At 43.6% G+C, this 14,575-nt stretch overlaps 1 protein-coding gene across 1 annotated transcript in view; it reads right to left on the bottom strand.

Moving 5' to 3' along the window:
- Positions 1 to 6,145, bottom strand: part of PTK2 (protein tyrosine kinase 2) — a 259,759-nt gene extending 253,614 nt beyond the window's left edge. The window contains exon 1 of the mRNA XM_039334574.1: positions 5,897 to 6,145. The gene's annotated coding sequence lies outside the window, so the exon portion shown is untranslated. The remainder of the gene's footprint in view (positions 1 to 5,896) is intronic.
- Between the last annotated feature and the right edge of the window lie 8,430 nt (positions 6,146 to 14,575).

Here is a 14,575-nt window from a genome sequence, read left to right on the forward strand (position 1 = left end):
TAAATTCACAGCCCTGTTACTTTTTCTATAATGAATTTAAAAAATAGAAAAGATTCCAAATTGATGAGTTCAGTATTATGACATTTTTTACAAACAAATAGTCAGTCAGTTATGCTTTTCTACTTAATTAGAATTACTAAGTAAAGACAAAAAGATGCTTTGATTGCACAGAGGCATGAATGACAGCACCTTAAGGCAAGCGTCCACACAGCTGTACTGCATTCTTTGCATTTCCAAAGGTACCTTCCTGCCTTTGAATCAGAAGTCACTGCACAGTCCTAGTATTTTCTGTTTATTTGGCCCTAATTTACACCCCACTGTGATTAAATTTAAGGTAGAATTCAATATGGACCCCGAAATCAGAACATTCTGATTCTAAGCAGCTGAAACTATAGAAAACGGAAATGGCAGCACCTCTGCCAGAGATTCTCTGAAGTTATATATAAACTGAAAATGAATCTATAACATTTTCAACATTGGTATTTTTGTTATATGTCATCACTGTCACCGACTAACCAATTTGCTGATGCTAGAAGCCGAGACAAGTTACAAAGAAAAATGCAAAGCCACTGAAAGAAAAAAATATGCACTGTATTCCCTGTGCTTCCCTTTTCATATTCCTGTCCTTGCCAGCTGCAGTGTCATTTACAGGTAGTCCTCGATTTACAACAGTTCATTTAGTGACCGTTCAAAGATATAACGGTTGCAAAGTTACATGACTGTTTTTCACACTTTTGACCATTACAGCATCCCCAGGATCACATGATCAAAATGCAGGCCCTTGGCAACTGGCGGCTGCAGTGTCCCGGGATCACGCAAACCCCTTTTGCGATCTCCTGACAAGCAAAGTCAATGGGGAAGCCAGATTCACTTCACAACCGTGTTACTCGTTTAACAAGGGCAGCGATTCATTTAACAACTGTGGCAAAAAAGGTTGTAAATGGGGCAATATTCACTTAACTGTCTCACTTAACAACATAAACTTTGGGCTCAATTGTAGTCTTAAGTCGAGAACTACCTGTACAGCATCATATCTACAGCCTACAATTCAGAGTATGTTAAAACTAGAGAAAAATGTTTTCTACAAAAGAGCATTTAAAGCAAGGGTAACTCGTCAACTCTCCCCGCCCCCCAAAAAAGCAGTATCTCCAAGTTAACAAAAAGAAGAATTTTTGGAATCTGTTCCTGCTTAAAAGTAGTTTGGCATTAGAGAACTTTTTAATTTGTTTGGGAAATCTTATTTTATCCACTAGACCACAAACAAATGTAACTTGTTTCACTGTCCTAGGATTAGTTTCAATCAATTCAATCCAGTTTTTTCAGCTTAATAACTGAAGCAAAAGTATTAGGAAGGCTCTGCCTTTTCCCTTCCACCTGAAAAACAGAGTAAGTCTTTAGTAGCAAGCTAGGAATAGGAGGTGCTTCTGTCTATGCCTCTTTATCTTCTTTCTACAGTATTGCCAAGACAAAAGCTTTATACCCCATCACAGAAATATATATATAGAAGTGTGTGTGTGTGTGTGTGTGTGTGTATGTATATATATGTATATATATATATATGTAGGTCTTTGGTTGTTCGGGTTTTCTCCCGCATAAAATTGGAAGTGTCTTGCCAAGACACTTCCAATTTTACGTGGGAGAAAACCCGAACAACCAAAGACCTACATACAAACACCTGCGAAAACCTCAGAAAACATATATATATATATATATGTGTGTGTGTGTGTGTGTGTGTGTGTGTGTGTGTGTGTATACACACACACACATTAATGTTCTGATACAAAAAGAGGATAAATCCTCTTTTGAGTTTCCCCTGAAAAACTAACTATTGTTAATGTACACTTGAGTGACTAAAAGAGCACCAAAAAATGAAATACTAAAAGTATTTTTTGAAAAACTAAATCAAAAAACAGTCCACAAAGAAAAAAAAAAAAAACAAAAAGGAGAAGAGCGAAGAACTCAGAATTTCTTGCAATGAAAGCTGCTCATCTAAAGGATGAAAGAAGCAAATACTTTATGCATTCAGAACTGGACTGAATAGATTGTGTATTGTAAGTCTACCAAGAACAGACCGACTGAGCAATGACAACAGAACTTAAAAATGGTTGCCTTTTGGTAATTAAAACACGCTGGCAAAGTTATTCAATTCGGTAATTGCTTCTGCAAAAATATAATTAAGTTCTGCACAGGCATTTGATAATAAAATACTTTTCATTAAGAGAAGAAAAAGTAGCATTTATAGAATGTAACAATGGTTTTGGATTAGTTTTCAAAAGATAAAAGCAAAGCTATCAATTAATCTTCCCAATCACATGGGAAAGGGACAGTTATTTAGGTGGGTACAAAAGAAATGATAACATAAGAAAGCTCTCCACTACCTGGGCAAAATTAGAAAAATCCTTACCCCTATAGCTACCACCCTAGAAAGATATGATATGCAATTATGAGAATAGGCCACATTAAAGTATTCTCTCTCCTGATTGTGTGTGCATAACTATAGGTAATAGCATCTGGTCAACTTGCCTTGACTTACAAGTTAGACCAAATTAATACTTGGATGGGAAACTATCAGAAATGCCAAAGCTGCAGACTAGATTAAGAAGATACCCCCCCCCAAAAAATAAATCCCCAAATCTTATATGAAGACAATGCCAAACAATTTCCATACTGCAAGAAAAACTGCATGAATCTGTGTGTGAAGTCATCAAACATCCTTACTTTTAAAAACTCATCTTTCTGTGGGATGTGGAAACAATCCTTGGTCTTATTTATATGTTCATCCCTCTCTTCAACAAGCTCAAAAGTAATGCCCAATCCTGATATTCTGTCATTCTGTTTTATTGCAATAATCCAATCCAGACATAATAAACCCCAGTCTCACACCTTTCCTTTCCAAGAATCAGAAGAAGTCAAGAAAACAAGTTTTTCCAGCTTCCAACATCATGTTGCACTATTATGCCAAAACTCAGAGCTCTGTGGCTGGGTAAAAACTCAGTAAACAAGCCAGACTAAGAAACTGGTTTAAACAAACCATAATTTCTGCATTTTGGTTTTAATAGAAAACGTGATTTATTTGAAATTGCAAGTTTCGCATTTCCTTCCCTGGCATGCAAAACAGAAGGAAAAGGAAAGATGGAGCTACAATATTAACCACAGCTCACTCACAGAGCAGGAATCCATGGCTTCCTGTTATGTACAAAGTGACCCAATCTCTAGTTGATTATACACAGGGCAAGAGATCCTATGTTCAAATAACCACAGGATATCCCAGTCCAAACAATACCTTTCTAGGAAGTTAAATCATTATCCAAATTGGCTTCTTACAAGTTCATATTTCTTCATCAGTAAACTCTGCCAGCACTCGGTATAACTTTAGGTTAACATTTAAAATATGCTAATCTAGCTAAAATAATTTTAAAATGTGTGCAAAGCATTCCCTTAATAGTGAGGTTACATTAACATTCAGAAAATCCCCAACTTGTCTATCAAAACAAAAATAGCAAAGGATTACCATTTATGATTAAAAGGGCTACAAACCGAAAGTCTCCTTAGAAGACACAAAGATTTAGTCTCTTCTGGTTTAAAATTATTAAAATTGGCTCTCCATACCAGGCCATTTCCTTGAAAACAGGATATGATTTCATCACCACTGGACTAAGGTAACCAGGTACAATCAAGAACAAAAGCCCTTAAATGCTTAATTAGTTGTGGTGCAGAGAAGGGAATTTTAGCAGGTGCAGTTGTTGCCCATATCAACACAGAAAGTAGCATGGGTCACCAATTCCCCATTCAGTTCATTAAATGCCTAATACTGTCTGGCACTTGGAGCACTTCTGGGGACTGGAGGACATCTGTGTCCTCTCTTAACCTTTATTCACTGACAGTCTGCTTTATATAAATGATGGCTAGGGCTTTTTAAATCCAACTGTAGTTGGCATCTGTTAACTCCTTGCAAAGATGTAGGTTGCCTTGAATGTTGAGAAAGATGGAGGAGACACTGCTGCATCAAAACAAGTCATAAGAATTTGCAGAGACAGAAATCACACATAATGGTTTCTATCACAGGATCCTGAATACACAAACAGCTATATTAGAGGTACACAATGGAAACAAGCGGTTAAGATTTAAGCCAAGAGTTGTAGTATCAGGCCTACAGCAAAAATGAAAGCAGTTGTGACAAGCTGAATAAATTGACCCGAGGGAAGAGGATGAAAAAGGGCAAGAAAGCAATCATTCATCTTTTGTGGAACTAGAATGAGATTTGCCAGACAACATGACTGAGCAAATTAATATTACCTTCCTTTCTTTTGTGAGCTTAAGTAATCTGTTTATAAATTTAATCATGCCCTGTATATACTGGTTATTGTTTAAGGATGTTGTTAGGGGAAAGAAAATCTAAACTACTTCCAGATGTGGGTTTCAGGGTGGGAAAGGGGATTGGAAAGATTGCAGTACAGATGTTCATCACCAACAACGCACTCCAAAATCGCAACCGATAGCATTTTGTACTATAGAGCATTACCTGGACTCAGATCCAACGCCAACTGCAAAAGAGCCTAGCAGGTGTGTACAGGTAGTCCTCAACTTACAGTTCATTCAGTGACTGTTCAAAGCTACTGCACTGAAAAAGGGACTTATGGCCATTTTTTCACACTTACAACTGTTGCACGGTCACACGATCAAAATCTGGCTGTTTGGCCCATCATCATGACCAGGGTCTTCAAACTTGGCTCTTTTATGACTTGTGGACTTCAACTCTCAGTATTCCTCAGCCAGGCCAAAGGCCAAGTGTGAAGACCCCTGTTCATGATGGTCACAGTGTCCTATGTCTGTGTGTGTGTGTGTGTGTGTGTGTGTGGTCCCCTTTTGCAACCCTTCTGACAAGCCGAGTCAATGGGGGAAGCCAGATTCGCTTACCAACCTGGTTACTAACTCAATAGCTGCCAAGATCCCCTTAAGAAACGTGGCAAGAAAAGTGGGGGAAAAGGGGCAAAGCTCACTCCACAAACGTTTCACTCAGCAACATAAAACGTCGGGCTCAACTGCGGTCGTAAGTCGAGGACTACCCGCATTGTGTGCCATACAGCTTATGGGAGGAAAACAAGGGAAGGGAAGGGAAGGCAGCCTCCCCCCAAGGCAGTCCCAGTAATACACAACCGTGCAACGAACCAAAGGCCAGGCAGGACCGGAGAGAGAAACATTCACCCACCGCGGGCAAAGCCGGGAAAGGCTGGCGCGGCTGGCAAAAACCAAGGCGGGCAGAAAGAGAGTCGAGGCTAAGTTTTCAAGCCGGGTCTGTCTCGTTTCGTCGCCCTGGAGGAGCCCGGAGGATGCAAGCGGGAAACGGGGCGTTTGATTTCCCCCCGAAAAGGCACCGCCGTCCCCGGACGCCTCTTTCCAAGAAGCGGAAAGTCTCCGCCGGGAAGGAAGGAAGGAAGGAAGGCAGAGCAGCCACCGCAGAAACCTCCGCCGCTTCCGCTCCGTCTGTCTCCCCGAGCGCCCAAGGGACGCCGGCCGGGTCCCTTCCGCTCGTCGTGGTCGTGGTCGCCCCGGAGAAACGGCCCACCGCCGGGCCTGCGCGGACCCTGCCTCCCTGCCGGAGGGTCCGCAGGTCTGGGGATAAGCATTTCCGCCGCCCCCGGCCTCTTTCCCGGCGGCGGGGTCGAGCAGCCCGAGGGACCCGCCGGGGAAGGGGCCTCCCTCAGCCCCCCTCCCCCATCCCGCCCGGCTTCCATTCAAAGCCCCCTCCCCGCCCGCCGAGGCGGCAGGGCAGCCCCCTCCCCGCTCCCCGAACCGCACGTGGGGACCCCGCCCGCCCGGGACGGGACCCATAAGGCGCAGCCGCCTCCCTCACGCCCCCGCCCCGTTTTCCCCCTCAGGCGCTGCCTCAACTCACCGGTGCAGCCGCGCGCGCGAGGCGGGGAAGAGGGAGGGAGGGACGGACGGACGAGGCGAGGGAGACGCGCCCTCAGGGATGCCCGACGACAGCAGCGGCAGCGGCGGCGGCCTCCTCCGCCTCCTCCTCCGCCTCCTCAGCCAGCGCTCCCGGCCGTCCCGCCCGGCGGCCACTTCCAGGCTGCTCCCCTCAGCCTCGCCTCAGCCGACGCTTTGCCTCAGCCTCCCGCTCCCGCTCTCCCCCCCCTCCCCTCCCGGCGCGCTGCACGCTGGGAGACGGCGCGGCCGCCCGGCTGGCGCGCGCGCGCGCACGAGCCACGCAAAAATGGCTGCGAGAAGCGTGGGGAGGGGGGGAGAGGGGAGGGGGACGGCGAGGGCGAAGAGGGCGGGACGCGCGGCGCGAGGGGAGCTAAAGGCTCCTCCTCCTCCTCCTCCGTCTCCTCGCCCCCCCCCCAATCCGGCCTTTTGCGCCGAAGGAGCATTCGCGGCGTCTCAGTTCTCTCCTTCGTTCCCTCCCTCCCTCCCTCCCTTACAACAGCCCTGCGAGGTAGGGCGAGGGTCAGCGTCTAACCCAGTGTTTCTCAACCTTGACCATTTTAAGGCATGTGGACTTCAACTCCCAGAATTCCACAGCCAGCAGTGCTGGCTGTGGACTTCTGGGAGTTGAAGTCCACATGCCTTAAAATGGTCAAGGTTGAGAAACACTGGTCTAACCTGAAGAAGTCACCGTGAAGGGTATTAGTATTTAGTTACCGCTTTATTTTTATTAAGTACAAAGAAAAAAAAAGGATTAAAAACGTTGAACGTGGTAAATCGTCTTTGACTGACATCTCAGTCCGTATTGTACATTAATTACATATAATATACCTCTGTACAACTATATAGGTATAACTAACAGTTGTTAGTTTATTAAACTGTTGTTTTTATTTATCCCGGTGTTTGACTACTTCTCTCAACATGAATATACCCGGGATTCGCGTTTTTAGTATAATTAGAGACAATATACAACTATACATTTCTAGTCTCTATCTCAGTTTATCTCTTTACTGCGACCTCCGTTTTTTTTCTCTCCATCTATAAAATTTATTCCATATTCGATAAAATTCTGTTTCTTCCTGATTTTTTAATCTTTTAGTTATCCTGTCTAGTTCTGCGCAATACATAGTTTTCTTTATTAGTGCTTCCCCACTCGGCACTTCCATTGCTTTCTACTTTTGAGCAAATAGTATCCTTGCTGCTGTGACCACATGGATAATTAGATATGTGTCCTCTTTATTTACATTTTTCTCTAGTATTCCTAATAGTAATGTCTCCAGTTTGTATTGAATGTTTTGCCTAGTCATTTCTATTGCCCAATCCCAGACCATACGCCAATACACCTGTGCTTCTCTACATGTCCACCATACATGAAAAAAGGTGCCCTTTTCTTTTTTACATTTCCAGTATTTAGTACCACTTTATAAAGCCCTAGAAAGACCACACCTGGAATACTGCAGCCAGTTTTGGTCACCATACTGCAAAAAAAGATGTTGAGAGTTTGGGGAAAGTGCGGAGAAGAGCAACTAAGACGATCCAAGGGCTGGAGACTGAAACATACCAAGAACAGCTGCGGGACTTGGGTTTGGCTAGTCTAAAGTAAAGAAGAAATAGGGGAGACATGATAGCAGTGTTCCAGTATCTGAGGGGCTGCCCCAAAGAAGAGGGACTCAAGCTATTCTCCAAAGCATTAGAGGGCAGGACAAGAAACAATGGATGGAAACTGATCAAGGAGAGAAGCAACCTAGAATTAAGGAGAAACTTCCTGACAGTGAGGATAATTAACCAGTGGAACAGCTTGCCACCAGAAATTGTGGGCGCTCCATCACTGGAGGTTTTACCTGTCTGGGATGCCATACCTGGCATGTCCAGGGCATGGGGTTGGACTACATTATCTCCAAGGTGCCTTCCAACTCTATTATTATTGTTATTATTATTATTAATAATAATAATAATAATAATAATAATAATAATAATAATAATAATAATAATAATCTCATGGGCTCCCTGCAGCCTCTCTAGATAGGTGGACTCCAGCTCCCAGAATTCTCTGCTCTGGACATGCCAGGTATGAACTTCTGGGAATCAAAGTCCATATCTCTGCAGGTCTGTAGGTCTTCCAATCTGGAAAGGCAGACAAAAACTTAAATGTGGCTTATCTGAGCCTGTCAGCCATTTAGTTTTCTAAAGCATGGTTTACAGCTAAGCTCTCCTTGAACATACCAAACTGGTTGCTATTTTCAGCAGATCCACAGATCTCAGACTGAAAGGCAGCATCTGATAATGGATCTAAAATCTGAATCCAGATCACCAGAATCAGGACACATGACAATATTGGGGTGTGTGTGTGTGTGTGTGTGTGATGTCATAACAAATGATGCAAATTATGGAAGAACATGATGCACACAGTGCCTCTTGCTCACCCAATGAGCACATCCAAGCCAAGATAGTCATCCCTGCATGCTGTGCTCCACACGCAGAATTCAGATTACTGCAATGCTTCTCAACTTTTGGATATGTAGATTTCAACCCCCCCCTCCAAATTCCCCAGCCAGTTTTATCATTCTTCTTGTCTTTTGGAAGGGGATAATGGCCAAACTCTGGTTAATTTCACTTGTTTATAGATGAAAAATAGAATAGAGCTGGAAGGGACCTTGGAGGTCTTCTAGTCCAGCCCCCTGTTCAAGCAGGAGAACCTATACCATTTCAGACAAGTGACTGTCCAGTCTCTTCTTAAAAATCTCCAGTGATGGAGTGCCCACAATTTCTGGAGGCAGGATGTTCCACTGGCTATTTGTCCTCACTGTTAATTAACTTAATTCCAGGTTGCTTCTCTCTTTGGTCAGTTTCCAACCATTGTTTCTTGTCCTGCCCTCTGGTGCTTTGCAGAAGAGTTTGATGCCCTCTTCTTTGTGGTAGCCCCTCAAATACCGGAATACTGCTATCATGTCACCCCTATTTCTTCGTCTTTTTTTTTTTTTTAAGATTAGCCAAATCCAAGTCCTGCAACTGTTCTTCATACGTTTTTGTCTCCAGGCCTTCTTTGCTCTTCTTTGCCCTTTTTCCAAAGTCTCAACATCTTTTTTGTAGTAGGGTGACGTTGATATTTATCAACATGGCATACAGACCTAATACTCCCTTCTCCTATTATTCCCACAACAATCCTATGAGGTTAGTTGGGCTGGAATAGAATGATTGGCCCAAAGTCACCCAGCCAGCTTTCATGCCTAAAGCAGGACTAGAATTCACAGCCTCCTAGTTTTTATCCGATACCTTCAACCACTAGACCAAACTGGCTCCAAATTTCCATATTTTAATCTTTTAATTGCTCTTTTTGGATAGGTATTTTGAAATGCACAATTTATTTGACTATAATAGTGGTACATCATATAATGAACTTTAATGATAGTTGGTTGAACAAACCACAGTTGCTGGTTTCATAACATCTTCACTCCAAAACAAACTGCTTAATTCAGTGTGTGAATTTAGCAACAGCAAGAATTAATTGGAATGCAATTCATCTGTCATCTTGCATTTCTGGGGCTTGATATAGCATCTAGACTTCTATCACTAATAGTTCCCACCCGCGGCATTGCCTCTTTTAATTTTCTATGTCTTTAATAAACCTATAAATCCTCATGTTGTATTGGTGTAAACCATAAAAAAACCAATGAACTTAATTACAACATAACAGTCATTAAAATTTCAGTTGCCGTACAGGGATGTTACAGAGGGAAAACAGTTTTAAGCGAAAGATGAAAATAGTAATCTAGCCCTTGACGGTTTAGTAGCTAAGCACCTCCTGTTTTACTTCAAGAGAGTAAATATTAATGAAAAAAGATCACAAAAGGGGATCGCATAATCCTGGGACACTGCAACTGTCATAAATATGAACCGGTTGCCAAGTGTCTGAATTTTGATCATGTGATCACGGAAGATGCTGCAGCGGTCGTTAAGTGTGAAAAACAGTCGTAAGTCACTTTGTTCAGCACTGTTGTAACTTTGAATGGTCACTAAAGGAACTGTTGTATGAGCTAGTATACGCGTTGCAATAAATGCATGGTTTGTTTAACCCAGCGGTTCTCAACCTGTGGGTCACGACCCCATTTGGGGTCAAACGACCATTTCACGGGGGTCGCCAAACAATGCAGTCTGCCATTTTTTCCCCCTTTTCCTTAGCTGTGCTACTCCCTTTTATTCTATTGGCTTTTGAAAGCCAATAGAATAGACTCTCTTGAATAGAGTCTAATTCTATTGGCTTTCAAAAGCCATAGGAATTGTCCAGGCTGTCTCTGCCCTGCTGAGCCCGCCAAAAGTCCCATTCTGCAAACGGTGCTGCAAGTTGTCTGCAGCGAAGGCAAGCTGTCTGGAAGTTTCCACCCCTCCCTGCTGAGCAACTACTAAAAATGTAAGTAAAAGAGGGCCAGGGGTAGGAGGTGGGAGGCCGGCGGGCGCAGGGAGGGTTGCTGGCCCGCATGGGGCCCGGCGGGTGCCTTACCTCCCTTGGGCTGGGCCAGCTGGTGGCCCATCCGGTGGTTGCCCTGCGCTGTCGCTGCCCCTTGCCAGCTACGCCTCGGCCGGCACAGGGGGGCGGCACCATGCATGCGCGGCACTCCCGGGCAGGGAAAGTCCTCGACTTACGACCGGTTGGGTAGTCCTCAACTTACAACCGGTTGGGGGTCGCGGCATTAAAAAGGTTGAGAACCACTGGTTTAACCATTGGGCAGTGATTTTCAACTTTGGCAACTTTAAGACATGTGGACCACATGGCTGGCGGGAGAATTCTGGGAATGGAAGTCCCATGGCTTAATGTTGCCATGGTTGAGAAACACTGCCCTGGAATACTCAATAAATAACAATTAGTTGTATTCACACTTATGCTAAGCACAAATGAGGAACGCACTGATTTCTGACTGCAGCCAGTGGAATTTATTTACTTATTTATATATTTGAAGGCCACCCAACTCCCCAAAAGTCTGGGTGGCTTTGATTAAAAAAAGACTATAAAGCAATAAAAGGTGGACAAGAACTTGGAAAACCACATATCACAGTACCAATCAGGACTCCAGAAAGACTGAGGCTTGGGAGAACAACCAGCCTGTTGAGGATTAGTGGAGTCCATTCTAGGTAAATACTACAATGACGTGAAAATTCAAATGAAATGTTTTATTTATCATTTCATGCAATGAAAACATGACTGAATATTCAAACAATAGAATATTTTCCTTGAAATAGAGAAGGTTGTCAGCTGAATCCCCTAAGGCCGTGGTGGCGAACCCATGGCACGCGTGCCACAGGTGGCACACAGAGCCCTCTCTGTGGGCACACGCACCGTCGCCCCAGTCCTAGGCCTTCAGCTGGGTTTTATAAAACTTTTTCACTTTAGGCCTCCGCCACCATGTGCAAAAAAATAAAAAAGTTCAATCAATCAATTTCAACTTCTTGCAGGAAAAAAAAAAGATCTTGCAAAGTTGGGATTGATTGATTGAACTTTTTAGTCCTACCCAGTCTGCCGTTACCACTGAAGCCACACCCACCCAATGGGCCACGCCTACCCAATGGGCCACGCCTACCCGGCACCTGGCGATGCATAAGTGGGTTTTGGGTTGCAGTTTGGGCACTTGGTCTCTAAAAGGTTCGCCATCACTGCCGTAAGGCTATCAAATTTGGGCCGCAAACAGCCAGGAGGCCTCTAGAGGCCAGCAAAGAGTTGTTTTGGTAACTTTGCTGCCCTCTGGCGGTTGTCCAGTGCTTTGAAATTCAGATGTGCCATCCTGTGTTCATGCATTAGCTTCTTTTCAAAGGACTGCAAGGCATAAAGAATCTGCCTCAATTCCAAAAGAGAGAATGAGAGAGGGAGAAAGGGAGGGAGGGAGAGAGAGAAAGAGAGAGAGAGAGAAAGAGAGAGGAGAGAGAAAGAAAAAGAAAGAAAGAAAGAAAGAAAGAAAGAAAGAAAGAAAGAAAGAAAGAAAGAAAGAAAGAAAGAAAGAGAAAGAAAGAGAGTGTGTATTTTAACTTGCAGGAATACTCAAAATAGATTTTCATGATTGCAATTTAAGTGAACCATAAGGTAATTTCCTGCAAAAAATAAAGTGTCAAACAGCGTGGAATAAAATTTGGATAAATTATCAAGCTTATTTCTAAATGTGTCGTTCGACTGTGAATCTCTTAGGAGAAAATATCTGTACCCCTTTTAGGGTAGCTTCCTACAACCCAGATCTAAATACCCAGAACTTTTAAGCAAGGGGTCTGCAACCTTGACAACTTTAAGACTTGTGGACTTCAGCTCCCAGAATTCCTCAGCCAGCATAGTCCACAAGTCCACATAGTCCACAAGTCTTAAAGTTGTCAAGGTTGCAGACCCCTGCTTTAAGCAGTGCACGGACCAACCTCCAAAACTGTTTCAGTTACATTTGATTAAAATTAAATAATGTTATAACAACAACAATAACAAAACAACAACAGCTTATATCCTGGAATGATACCTTTAACCCATCCCTATCTGCTTATCCCAGGTCCTTGGGAAGAATTTGATGTGGACCAAAATTGACAAATCCTGTCTGAGGTGTACCAGACGATAGAAATAATATAATATTTTATCATAACAATAATATGGGAACAGGTTCTCTCTACGACCCTGTAACTAACTTAACAACTGCAGCGATTGACTTAACAACCAGAAGCAACGGATGGAAACTAATCAAGGAGAGAAGCAATCTAGAATTAAGGAGAAACTTCCTGACAGAACAATTAACCAGTGGAACAACCTGCCCCCAGAGGTAGTGAATGCTCCAACACTGGAAGTTTTTAAGAAGAGACTGGACAGCCATTTGTCTGAAATGGTACTATAGGGTTCCTGCCTGAGCAGGGAGTTGAACTCGATGACCTCCAAGGTCACTTCCAACATCATCATCATCATCATCATCATCATCATCATCATCATCATCATTATTATTATTATTATTATTGTCATAAAATGGGGTAGAACTCACTTAACAACGGTCTTGCTTAGCAACGGAAATATTGGGCTCAATTATGGCGGTAAGCCGAGGACTTCCTATATCGCTGTTCACTAACTCACAGAGTGGAAATCCAACATTTTTAAGCAGCAGGTTATGAAAGCCGTTGCAAATGTAGAGGATTTGTTCGTAAGCTGAGTGCCAAGACAGAATTTTCCTAAGTAAAACAACTTCTTGTTTTTTCTCTCTCTCCGCTACTCAAAGGCTGTCTGTATTTAATCACGCCGCGAGAGACCCGAGGTGGGTGCGAAGCAACTGTATTCCTCTTTGCAAGCCATAACATGCCACTTTTAATTTTTATTTTATTTATTTATTTTCCCTATTTGGGGAAAAGTCAAGCGTGAATGAAATTTGGCAGAAGGTTGTAAATGTTCAGGAAACCTTGGGCACGGAGCCGAGAGGTGAATAAATACGTCAAGCAACTACTGTGCTTCTGCAGGCCCGTAGACTGAGCCACCGTTGATCTTCGGTGTTTATTTATGAATTATATCATTATTAACTGTAATACTGAGAGCCCGTTTCACTTGGCATGCACAGCTAAAAAGAAATCACAGAGAATGTTTTTATACTAGCCTTGTTTGCATTCCATCTCGGCTGTGATTCGCATTATATATTACAAGGGTCCCCAACCCCCGGTCTGTGGACCGGTACTGGGCTGTGGCATGCCAACAACCAGTCCACATAAACAAGCAAAGCCCCATCTGTGGGATGCAGGCAGCACACAAAACCACACTCCCTCCAGTCCATGGGAAAACCTCTCTCCACGGAACCGGACCCTGGTGCCCAAAAGGTTGGGGACCTCTGATATATTAGACCAGTGTTTCTCAAGCTTGGCCACTTGAAGATGGGTGGACATCAACTCCCAGAATTCCCCAGCCAGCGTGTAGTTGAAATCCACCCATCTTCTAGTAGCTAAGGTGAGAAACACTGCACTAAACTAGGCTGAAATGGGGCAGGGCACTTTGGGGTTCAGTATGTTGTATGAACTCAACCATTGAAGCCTGCCACTCCTACTACACCTCCTGGGTGCACTGAGTGTGTTGCCTATTCCGTGGTAAGTGACAAGGGCCAATTGCCTTCTTCCCAACTTGATTTGAGTTGGTACATGGATAGAGCAATAGCAATAGCACTTAGACTTATCTATCGCTTCATAGTGCTTTTATAGCCCTCTCTAAGCATTTTACAAGGTCAGCATCTTGCCCCCCAACAATCCTGGTCCCCATTTTACCGACCTCGGAAGGATGGAACACTGAATCAACCTTAAGCTAGTCAGGATCGAACTGCTGGCAGTGGGCAGAGTTTAGCCTGCAATACTGCATTCTAACCACTGCGCCACCAGGGTTTAGATAGCAATAGCACTAGCAATGAGACTTATATACCTCTTCACAGTGCTTTACAGACAATGTCCAGTCTCTTCTTAAAAACTTACAGTCCTGGAGCATTCACCGCTTCTGGAGGCAGGTTGTTCCACTGGTTAATTGTTCTAACTGTCAGGAAGTTTCTCCTTAGTTCTAGGTTGCTTCTCTCCTTGGTTAGTTTCCATCCATTGCTTCTTGTCTTGCCTTCAGGTTTTTGGGAGAATAAGTTGACATCCTCTCCTTCGTGGCAGCCCCTTTGATATTGGA

Source organism: Crotalus tigris, unplaced genomic scaffold (genome assembly GCF_016545835.1).
Source record: "Crotalus tigris isolate CLP2741 ecotype Arizona unplaced genomic scaffold, ASM1654583v1 scf7180000017631.5181431, whole genome shotgun sequence".
NCBI lineage: Eukaryota > Metazoa > Chordata > Lepidosauria > Squamata > Viperidae > Crotalus > Crotalus tigris.